General features: G+C 31.1%; 1 long non-coding RNA gene across 1 annotated transcript; it reads right to left on the bottom strand.

Annotated features, from left to right (window-relative positions):
- Positions 1-228: 228 nt before the first annotated feature.
- On the bottom strand, positions 229-2,128 carry LOC149989484 (uncharacterized). The gene is made up of 2 exons (XR_016502020.1): positions 1,070-2,128; positions 229-284 (listed from the first exon to the last, which is right to left on the bottom strand). It is a non-coding gene; the product is annotated as an uncharacterized LOC149989484 (long non-coding RNA).
- Positions 2,129-11,790: the final 9,662 nt, after the last annotated feature.

The following is an 11,790-nucleotide window of genomic DNA, read 5'->3' on the forward strand; positions in this document are numbered from 1 at the left end:
TCTTCAGGGAATTGTTTCGCAGAAGCTGTACATGCTTTCCACAAAAGCTTTTGACACAGTCCAGAATCTTTCCTGAACAGAATATTCTTTCAGAAATATTGGGTAGTCCATTGCGTTGCATGGTTATCACGTGCAACATGAAACCAAAGAAATCATTCCGAACCTGCTGCTACACATCATTGGTTCTTGACTTGTGGATTTTTTAGGGGTGAAGCTGCTACCAAAGGTCTTCGAACTTCGCAACAACGTCGTTAGCGTTGTTGGTGATGCCGGGAGTTCTTACTCTAATCAGCCCCAAGTTTGTGAACAAGGTCATATGCAACGACTCACATGACATGAGAATGAGCATTTAAATATTTGACTAAGTTCCAGTGCTGAAGACACAATATGATAACCTTCCCCGCTCATTATGATATGGCTGCGCGAAATCTGTTCTGTACAGTGTCGCGTAAAAACATCCGAATTCGAAGGAAGTCCCAGTTCACAAGAATGTGTTAGGATATGTTAATCTGTTTGATGTCTTTCCGAATGTTTTAGAATGTGTTAGAATGTAGTAATCTGTTCGATGTCTTTCTGAATAACATTTATAAAATTTACTTGAAATAACTTATCGTGGAGCAACGACGCTAGAGCCGCGAATCCTGTTTGTTACATTAGACGTTGATTTCCCAAACCCGCCTTGGCTATAACCATCGTTCAAAACCAAAGACCTAATTTGGAACGAGCTTTCCTTCAAGAGCGGACTTTTACTTCACTTATTTTTAACAATAACTGGCAATAAATCACGATCTCCTTCTACGAGCAGATACTGCTGATCGGTTAATAGTCTAAACCCTAAACCGTCAAACCTGCTTAGATGGCTGCACACCTAATGTATTGGGCATGTACAGGTTGACGAGAAGAACGGTCTACAACCTGTACTGGATTCAACATGAGCTGCTGCTGGACTGAGGAAGAAAAGCGATGAAATTCCTATTAGACCACCAGACTAATGACCGGAAGAATATGATGCAGGTTTACAGTTGGTTTGCTGTACATGCAAGAGATGAAGCGTGTTTGCTATGCGTACCAGATTCAAATGAGGCCACTCGAAGTCGCGGCTATTGATCGACCATTTTGTTCACGATCAATAGCTATCAAAATATTGTGGCCATCACAGCGTGACTGAGGACCTTCTTGTGACAGCATCAATTTCCTCCCAGACATCGTCACATCCTCAGACAAAGTAGTTACATCCATTTCTCTCTTTCTTTGTCTTCAAATTGGTCTGCTTCTTGTGTAACAAAACCTGTTTTAAAGCGCTGGAATTCTTACAAAACCAATGCTCACCGACGAAAAAATGAAGGAATAGTAATTGAACTTTTCGTTCAACTCATGCATCTTTCTGAACGATTTTAAGACTCAAGAAACAAAAAACAAACTTCAAGCACACGAGCCCTAGAGGCCAAGAGCTCGAATCTTCTCTTAACCATCCGGAAGAAGTTGTACCATACCATGAAATGCCTTCATCATGAACTAGTTTGCCAGTCAAATTGCGACTCTGTGACAACCTAACGATTGACAGGACCTATTGCGCACTAAAAGAGAAAACGCCATTTCAACAAGCTTATGCACCCACATCACATCTCCTCTATCATCATCCTGAGGCATGACCTGCAGTGTGTCTTCCACATCCAGCCCACCCGAGGGAACACACCGCGTAGGTCATGCACAATGCAAATTTTGAGCTAACGATGACAAATCTTACTCTAGAATCAGCAATCGAAAATGCTTCTCATCGTCAGTATCAACATCAGTCCCCTGTGGAACAGGTCCACACGGACGGCATGCGTGGTGCAGGTGGGGCGAGTCTACAAAAGGAGGTGGACTGGGAATGAGAAAACAAGGGAGACTCAACAGCTGCACTCAGTGTGAGTCGTGATCGCTGCAGCTCGATCATCCCGCACATTCTCCCCCATAGCCCATAGTCAGCGCCTTCCTGCAGCGTTCATTCCAATTCATCGTGTTTACTTTATTTGTTTATTTCCTTCGATTATGTGCAATACTAGACTTCTCCTACAATATATTATACTAAGGGAAGGTTCAATCAATAGGACAAGCAGGGCAAAGCCTAAGGTCGGGAGAGACCCCAGTGCGTGTGGATCTCCGTTGCAATAGATGCAAGTCATGTAGTAGGCGCGGTTGCCGCAGTGCTTTGAAGCACTCCAAAGCATTGTTACAGCAAAGCAGATTGTAATTCTTGTGATCAAATTAGACTCGACCAACTTATGTTTTTTGGCGGTTTAGTGAGGTAGGGCGAGAGTTTAGAAGGTATTAATGTTAAATAAGAGTGATTTTAGGGTTCAAATATTTTAGGGTTAAAAAAAATCCTTGGTCTTGTTGAAAATTAAGGAGAAGTGATATAATAATATAGAGTCTAGAATAGTTTATATATATATATATATATATATATATATATTGTTACAAAAAAATAAAATAAGGATATCATAGAGATTTTTGATAAATACAAAGAAAAAAGAAGATTTTATTCATCATAACTAATAATTGTTTAATTGACCCAAGTATTTACTAAAATAATCCACCTATCATTTTATGTTTTTACATAGATTTTTGAGCTCTATTTCATCATTATAACCATTATCAAAAGTTGGAATAGTACAATCATGGTTATTAAAAAATAAAATTTATACAATAATAGAAATATGACCAATAATAATACTTTACAATTAATGGCTATAATTAATGGCTACAATTAATGATAATAATGCTTTGTAGTATCTTTATAATCTTAATTTTATTTTCTTTATTATTACTTTATATAGAAGTGGTACATGATTGTCTATTTGGTTGGAAGTTTATTTGTGTGTATCCTTTCTTTGCCATGCTATGATAGAATTATAGCCTTGTAATTCTTCAACCTTATGCCTACTTGCTTTGATAATTTTTTGATTCTTTGTTTATTGTCTAAGAAAGAAGAAAGATAGAAGGATCCATCTACTCTAAGTTGCTTCCATTTTGAAATGAAAAATCTACTCAACATGTACTCTCTATTAAAAGTATTTTTAGAAATATTAAAAGATATGAAACAAAGTGAAGATAGTTTTTGTCTATGACAAAAGATGTGCAATTTATAGACACCACTGTAACAAGTATTGCATAGTTTTTAAATTTGACAAATATCATATGTATAATGAGTCAATTATAAACTTAATCTATTAACACAATAGAACAATCAAATTAATTAACTGTTTATTTAAATTATATGCTTAATGTATGCAAGGAGGTATATATTGGTATTTAATTATTTAAATTGGACATCACAATTATAAGTCTTAAACATCTTTGATATGTCATTCCATAGCTTGTCAACTTCAACTAACATAGAAAAAAATCACCTCCCAAATGTTTGTTACAACAAAGATCCTAATATAGTGACTACATTACAACAAAGAGATCTTATAAGTCACATAATTATTCATAGCATCTATGATGAATATCAATAACTTTGTGAAATTGATCTTGAAGGCTATTTTTTTATTTTCATTATTATAAAAAATCTCAATAGCACTAGATATTACTATACTTATAAATGCAATAGAACAATCTAAGTTTTTTTTTTTTTTTTTTTTTTTTTTTTTGCCCTTTCAATGTATATAGCTTGCAAAAAAATATTCATTTACCATCATTATATATTATAAATATAAATCCAAGAGGCTCAAAATGCTATCATAAAATATAAATATTTATTCCAATAATTACCTATATAATTATATAGAAGTAAATAAAAATAGATTAATTTCATAATATCTTCTAAAAAAGCTTTAATTAAATTAATTGATAGATTAGAAACTTGATCAACAAATAAGCTATATATCACACGTTTTGGTAGCTTGTAGAATAAGCTAAGTATGAGGCACTTATATAGAAAACTTGCTTTACAAGTTAAGTCATGTATGTGGCAAAGTCAACTTATGTTGAAGGTTTTATAGAACATTGGCACATAACTCTTAGTTAGATAGTATATATAGAGGAAAGAGTAAAATATTTTTACTCTTGTCAAAGCCTTTTAGTCTTTAATCTTATTTTAAGACTTTTAGTCTTTTTGTCTTTAACAATAGCCATTAAAATTTAATATGTTACTATCTTTGAGTGATTTTTTAGTCATTTCAAATGATATAAGAATGTATTGAAATTTTCTTTCTTTAAGATTCACATCTATGATAGTTTGATAAGAGTACTAATTTATTATTCTAATCTTATTTTAAAAGTGAATGAATTATCTTACTTCTATTATTATATTTTGAAGGTTGTAGACTATTTATTTTTAAAAAATAATTTAATTTTCTAATATTAATTTTTCTTTAAAGATAGAAAATTATATTTTTTAAAAAAAAATTCTATTTGATATTAGATGTTGCAAAATATTTTCTTCTAATTTAATTTTTTGATTTTTTTTGAATTGTCTATGACAAGAAAATTATGGATGCTACTCTTGGCAAAAGTTAGAATAGATTTCAACTATTGCAAACCTTCACAATTTTCTCAACATTCTTAGGATAGAAATCTTAAGTATTTTAAATATAAATTATAGAGGTACTATTTCTATGGCCATAAAAAAAGCCTATAATGAAGTTCAAAGTTTGCACCAAGAAGTTACATAGTTAAGAGAAGCAAGTAGATTAAATTTACAGCTAAATTTGAAGAATCTTACTACTATAAGTATAAAGGAAGCAATGATAAGTATGTCAAAGAAGTTTAATGGAATAAGAATTTTAACAATATGTGAAGCTATATCTAAGGTTGCCTCATTTTTAATACCTTGATGGATTTATTTAAGTTGGATATTTAAGGAGGCAACCTTAGATATCTTTCTAAGTTAGAAAGGTATAAGTCAAGCCATAGACACACTTTCTAAGTTTTTGGAAGCTTATTTGTCTGGGCCAAAGTTTATGCAAATTGACACAATATGTTTTAAATTTCTTATTGAACAAAAAAAGACTTCTTGTTTTTAAAAATATTTATGCCTATATTTTAAAAAATCCAAGGACATTGCTCAATATTATCTAAAGAAGTAATGTAATCACAAAATGAAGAACATGGATACTAAAGAAGATGATATGTCCAAAAATAAGTTTTTTCAACTATAATAGAGATTATGCAGCTGCAATCTTATATGACATCTAATAAAGATTATATTTTTTCCTCAGATCTCTTATCTTATTTCATAATAGAAGTGTTTTTAGAATAAAAAATTATAAGATATTAGCCTTATTAGATTTAAGAGCCTCAATTTATTTAATAGAAAAAAATAAAAATTATCCTTCATTAAGAAAATCAAATTTATCTATATAAAAGTAATAGATAGTTGTTTATTGTCTTTTAAAGATATTATACATAAAATTATTTCTTTAGATGTAGTAATTAGTGGTCATAATAGTATAGTAATATTTAATGTGATTAGACTTCTTTGTGAATAACAAGAATCTGATAAAAGCAAATAATTAAATAAGACCTTTTTCAAAGAAGTATGATAAAATAAAAATAAAGAAATATGTATATTAACAGGAAACTAGAATGGCTATTGCCAAAAGATAAGAAAATTAAAGACTCTTGAATCTAGATTAAAGCAAGAAAGGAGTTGACAAGAATAAAAAAGGCTTTATTCTTGCCTCTATATATACTATCCACCTATAAGCTACGTGGTGACATTCTATAGGACCTCCAACATGTGTTGACTTTGCAAGCAACATGTCTTAACTTGCAAGGCAAGTTTTCTATGTGTGTACTATATAGTTAGCTTGTTCCATAAGTTATTCATATGTATGACACATAGTTAACTTGTTGATGAAATTTCTAATCTAAAAGTCAATTATAAACATGTATAAAGTTAAAAATCGTATCTATAAAGCTTCTAAAAAACTTTTTTAGAAGATATTATAAAATTAATCTATTTTTATTTATTTTTTATTTACTTCTATCTAATCCTATAGATAATTATTAACATAAATATGTATATCTATGATATTATCCCTCTTTTTAGGGACGAGTTCTATAAGATAGACTCATTATATATTGAAGAAATTTAAGATGTGACAAATTATATTTGTTATATACTTTGATCTTTATTCTCTTTAAGAATAGTTGATAGGTCTTCTGAACCATTGATAATGTTCCATATTAAGGTGAAAAGATCACCCTTTTATTTGATTGTTGTTGAGGCCTTTATAACTTTCTTCAAATAAAACATTTAGAATACTATTAGAAGTTGTTCCTACTTCTAATAAGATCACCAAACATTGGGAGTCTCTTCTAAGGCCGTGATACCAAACACATTGTATCTCACCATCTATTCAAAGAAGAACATGTTGTTTTTAAAGATCTTTATTTCAATTACATTGTCTTGAAGGTTAAAACTATATTAGTGTCTCATTTGGCAAGTCAATAAACAACAGCTCTTGAGTTGAATCCAATGGTTGTTGGTTCTCTATCTCTTTAATATTACAATATATAGAAAAGCTACAAACAAAGATAAAAGATAGAATATTATCTTTTCTCGATCTTATTTTTTTTATTACAAAGATTTTTTATTCTTTATTTAGATTTTGATGGATATCATTGATGAAAAGCTTCAATTTTCTTTGCTATATTTACAAGATTTTTTTTTTGGCTCCCTTGTATGTTCATTAATATTATATTTGTATCAATTAATAAGAAATTTTAATCTATTTTGGTACCTTTTTGAGTCTAAGATCTCTTCTATATCAAATTTTTCATTATTATCCACTTCTATAGGAAGAAGTAGCACTTGTTTTCTCCTTAGTATGTTCATTGTTTTGTATGATTCAAGAAACAATACATAGAACATAAGGTGGAACTTCAATGACTTCAGTAGATATAATTAGTAAGCAATTGAATTGATTTTTTTACAAATAATAAAAGATTCAAATTTATAATAGTTTAGCTTATTTTAATAATAAATAGTCTTGATATTACAACAAAGTAATCATATCTTGTTACCAATGTTGAAAAAATCTACTATTATAAATTTAAAATCATACAAACTTTAGATTGAAAGATTTATAATAAGATCAATAGAAATAAAAGACCATAGTTGTTTGAGTATGAATAATGGTTGGAAAAATTTATAAGATCAATGATGAGGAATTTTTGACCTTAAACAAATGTCACATGACTAGACAAAGTCTTTCACTACTTTTTGTATTTGCAGCCACCAAAAATCTTTGGATATAAGCTCTAAAGTCTTATTGTATCTAAAATGTCCAGCCTCTAGAAAGTCATGATATTCTTAAAGAACACATAAACATATTCATTCTTTTGGAATATATAGATATCTTTTGAAATTGAATAGATTATTTTTAAACTTAAATTTGGAAGCATCATGAGATTTAAAAGAAATTCTTTTGATATCATAAATAAGAAGATTAAAGGACATATTTGATTGAATTTGTTTAATAAAAGTTGAATCAACAATCAATGTTGATTTTATTGCTTGAAGATGAAAATACTTTGGCTTTAAGAAAATTTGTCTTTGTTGATCAAAAAATATGTTTCTTTCTTTTGATGTCAGAGAAGAATGTATAAAAAAGACATCTGACAAATCTTGTTGTTTTTTGGATCAATAAGCAATCTTAAAATCAAATTTTGACAAAGAAATATTCTAACTAGTTTTGTAAAAATTTAAAACATGTATTAAAATAAAATTTTAAAAATTCTTAAGGTTTATATAAATAATGATTGGATTAGAAGTACCTTTTAGATAATGAAGTAAAATTTATCAAAGGTAGCATAAGAAATTTATTATTTTTTTCTATTTATGATAATACAACACTCAAAGCAAACTCTAATGCATTTTTTCTATAAAGAATCACTTAGAAAAGTGAATGCAATACAAGATTGGTGCAAAAATAAAGTTTGTCTTTAAAACTTCAATTTTTGATTCTATATCTTGATTTTATTGAAGTTTGTCTTTATAAATCAAATGTATAAGTGGAGCTACAACTTGAAATTAGTCCTTCATGAAGATTCAATAATAATTGGCAAATCTCAAAAAGCATTGGACATCTCTAACTATTTTTGAAATCTTCTAATGCATAATAGTTTGAATTTTCTTAGGATCTATTATAAATCCATCATTTGAAATGATGTATCTTAGAAATTTGACTCAACTAGTGTGAAATATACACTTTTCTATCTTAATATAGAGTCCTTCATTTCTTAGTTTTTGAAACTGTAGAATAAATAAATAAACTTTGTGATAAGTTACTGGTTGGTTATTGATAACCTTGAAAATTAGACTGATGGTTAGGCATTTTAGTTGGTAACAGTAGGTTGTTAGTGGAATAAATGGTTGTCTCGGACATAATCATGTAAGCTAATAATTACATATACAAATAGGTAGAAGTAAGTAAAAGTAGATAAAAGTAAGTAAATTCTATAGTATTTAATATGGAAGCTTCCTAGAAGCTTTATAGATACTGCTTTGACTTCATAAGTGTCTTTAATTGACTTTTTGGATTAGAAACGTGGTCAACAAGTTGGCCGTGTGTCACACATGTTGTTAACTTGAAGATCAAGCTAATTATGTGGCCCACACGTAGAAGAACTTGCCTTGTAAGTCAAGGCATGTGTCCTACAAAGTCAACACATATTGGAAGTCCTATAGAACGTTGCCACGTAGCCCCTAGTTAGATAGTATATATAGAGATAAGAGTGAAGGCTTCTTCACTCTTATCAACTCCTTTCTTGTTTCTAGTCTAGTTTCAAGGGTCTCTAGTTTTCTTGTCTTTTGGCAATAGCCATTCCAGTTTCTCTTTCAATATATATACTTGTTTATATATATATTTTGTTACCTCTCTTTGAGTGAAGGCTCACTTATCTGAATTGTTTTTTCATTGAATTCTTGTCCTTGACAGATTGACAAGAGTACACCTACAATATCAGAGCTTTGTCTAATCTTGATTAAGAGTGGATTACCCCTTTCTCTTGATAAGATATAAGCATATTAGAAGTTGCAGATTACCCTCTTCTAAACTGATATTATGCTTAGTATTTTCTTTGTTCTCAAGTCCTCTCTTCTATTTGTCTTGAGCGATATTAGACATCTTCTCTCTTCTAAGTGTTATCATGGCAGAACTTGTTGAAATGAAGAGTGCAATAGCACAAATACAAGAGCAATTGAGGGAGTTAATGCTTGCGATGCATCAACTCAATTTACCACCACAAGGAGCAACAAGATGGACAGGAAGTGAAGATATAGAAATGGTTGGAGCTGCTTCAACATCTGCACCAAACCATGTCCTTTCTCCTATGGTGGAACGTCCTTCAAATGTTAGAGAACCAAGAATTGTCCTACCCGAGAAGTTTGATGGTACCAGATCCAAGTTTCGAGGATTTATCAATCAAATACAACTTGTGATTGAACTTCAACCCCAAAGCTATCCAACTCCAGTATCGTAAGTTAGATTCATTGATACGCTTCTTTCAAGTTCAGCACTATCATGGTTTTTATCTTTTCTTGAATGACGAGATCCAATATTGGATAATCTAGAGGCTTTTTTGGCAGAGTTTCGATCCATGTATGGAGAACATGATGTAATTCATGTTGCAACCAATAAGATCCATATTTTACGACAAGGCAATCGATCAGTAACGTTATATGCTTCACAATTTTGACAACTTGTAACTGATATCAAGTGGGATGATGTTGCACTTATTAGCCAATTTCTCTATGGATTACAATATGAGGTAAAAAAATTAATGCTCAACTTACCTGATCCTCAAACATTAAGTCAAGCAATTGACTTTGCTGTGAAGTGCGACAATCACCTTTTTGAATTCTGATCTAAGAACCGTACAAGTGGACCTCAACGTTACTATAATTCAATGGCAATACCAACACCTCTTCAACACATACATTCGGAAGTAGAAGATATGCAAATTGATGCAGTACGTTTCAAACCTCTTACTGAGCAAGAAAAGACTCGTCGTCATCAAGAAGGATTATGTTTATATTGTGGAGAACTAAAGCACACTGCTCAACATTGTCCAAAGAAATGACGCAATCACAAAATGAGGAGTATGGCTATGAAAGAAGACAATATGTCAGAAAACGAGTTTGTCCAGCTACAATAGGGACCGTGCGGTTGGAACCTTGTACAACTTCTAGTAAAGATCCTATTCTTTCCTAAGAGCCCTCTCCTTGTTTTATATTAAATGTTATTTTAGGACCTAAATATTACAAAGTCTCTACCTAGTTAGATTCAGGAGCCTCAGCGTGTTTTTTAGATGAAGAATTTACTAAAAGACATAGCATATCTTTAGTAAAGAAAACTAAACCTGTTCATGTAGAAGTCATAGATGGTTGTCCATTATCTTCTGGAGATATTACTTACGAAATTCTTCCTATAGAAGTAATAATTAATAGTCATAATAGTTTTGTAGTATTTAATATGATTAGATCTCCCTCTAATCCAGTCATTTTAGGTTTATCGTGGTTAGAAAAATACAACCCTCAAATAGATTGGATTTTCCGAACTCTTACTTTCTCTAAAAGTATAACTAATAGTATAGTTAATCAAGTAGAGAGTCATAAGTCCAATTCAATTAAACCCGTATTTATAGGTGTAAAAGCTTTCTTACATGCTGCTATGAAAGAATCACCATATATTATTTATGCCACACCCATTTCTACTGGTGAAAAGACTTCAAGTGGTATTCCAAGCAATTATCAAGAATTTTAAGATGTATTTGAAAAAAAGAATGCGGATACACTCCCGGAACATCATCCCTATGATTGCTCAATTGACCTTCAAGAAGGAGCACAACCGCCATTCGGACCAATCTACAGTTTATCGCAAAATGAATTGGCTGAACTCAAGGAGTATATTGAAGAAAATCTAGCCAAGAATTTCATATGCCATTCTAAATCTCCGGCAGGAGCTCCAATTCTATTTGTGAAGAAAAAAGATGGATCATTGCGGATGTGTGTTGATTATCGAGGACTCAACAAGATTACCATCAAGAACAGGTATCTACTATCTTTAATATCTGAACTTCTTGATCAGCTGAATCTAGCTAAGATCTATACAAAAATAGATCTTCGGGGAGCATACAATCTAGTACACATCAAAGAAGGAGATGAATGGAAGATTGCGTTTCGAACTAGGTATGAACATTTTGAATACAATGTCATACCTTTTGGACTTACAAATGCACCAGCAGCTTTTCAACATTTAATGAATGATATTTTTCGAGAGTTTTTGGACGATTTTGTTGTCTGTTATCTAGACGACATCTTGATCTATTGTAAGAATCCAGAAGAACATGAACTTCTTGTTCGTCGTGTATTACAAAAATTAAGAGATACAGGACTCTATGCCAAGATAGAAAAGTGTGTATTCCACACTACTCAAGTCAATTTCTTAGGTTACATCATTTCAAATGATAGACTTATAATGGATCCTAAGAAAGTTCAAACTATTATAGATTGGAAGATCCCAAAAATGGTAAGAGATGTCGAATTTTTTTTAGGATTTGCCAACTACTATCGGATCTTCATCAAAGACTTCTCTCGAGTTGCAGCTCCACTTACACGTTTGACTTGTAAAGACAAACTCCAATGGAATCAAGAAACGGAAGTTGCTTTTGAATCTTTGAAGACAGCGTTTGTTTCTGCACCAATCGTGTATCGTGTTGATTTTTCCAAAGCATTATTTATGGAAACACATGCATTAGACTTTGCTCTGGGTGTGGTTTTATCACAATTGGGAA

This window comes from Physcomitrium patens, chromosome 3 (genome assembly GCF_059467195.1).
Source record: "Physcomitrium patens ecotype Gransden chromosome 3, ASM5946719v1, whole genome shotgun sequence".
NCBI lineage: Eukaryota > Viridiplantae > Streptophyta > Bryopsida > Funariales > Funariaceae > Physcomitrium > Physcomitrium patens.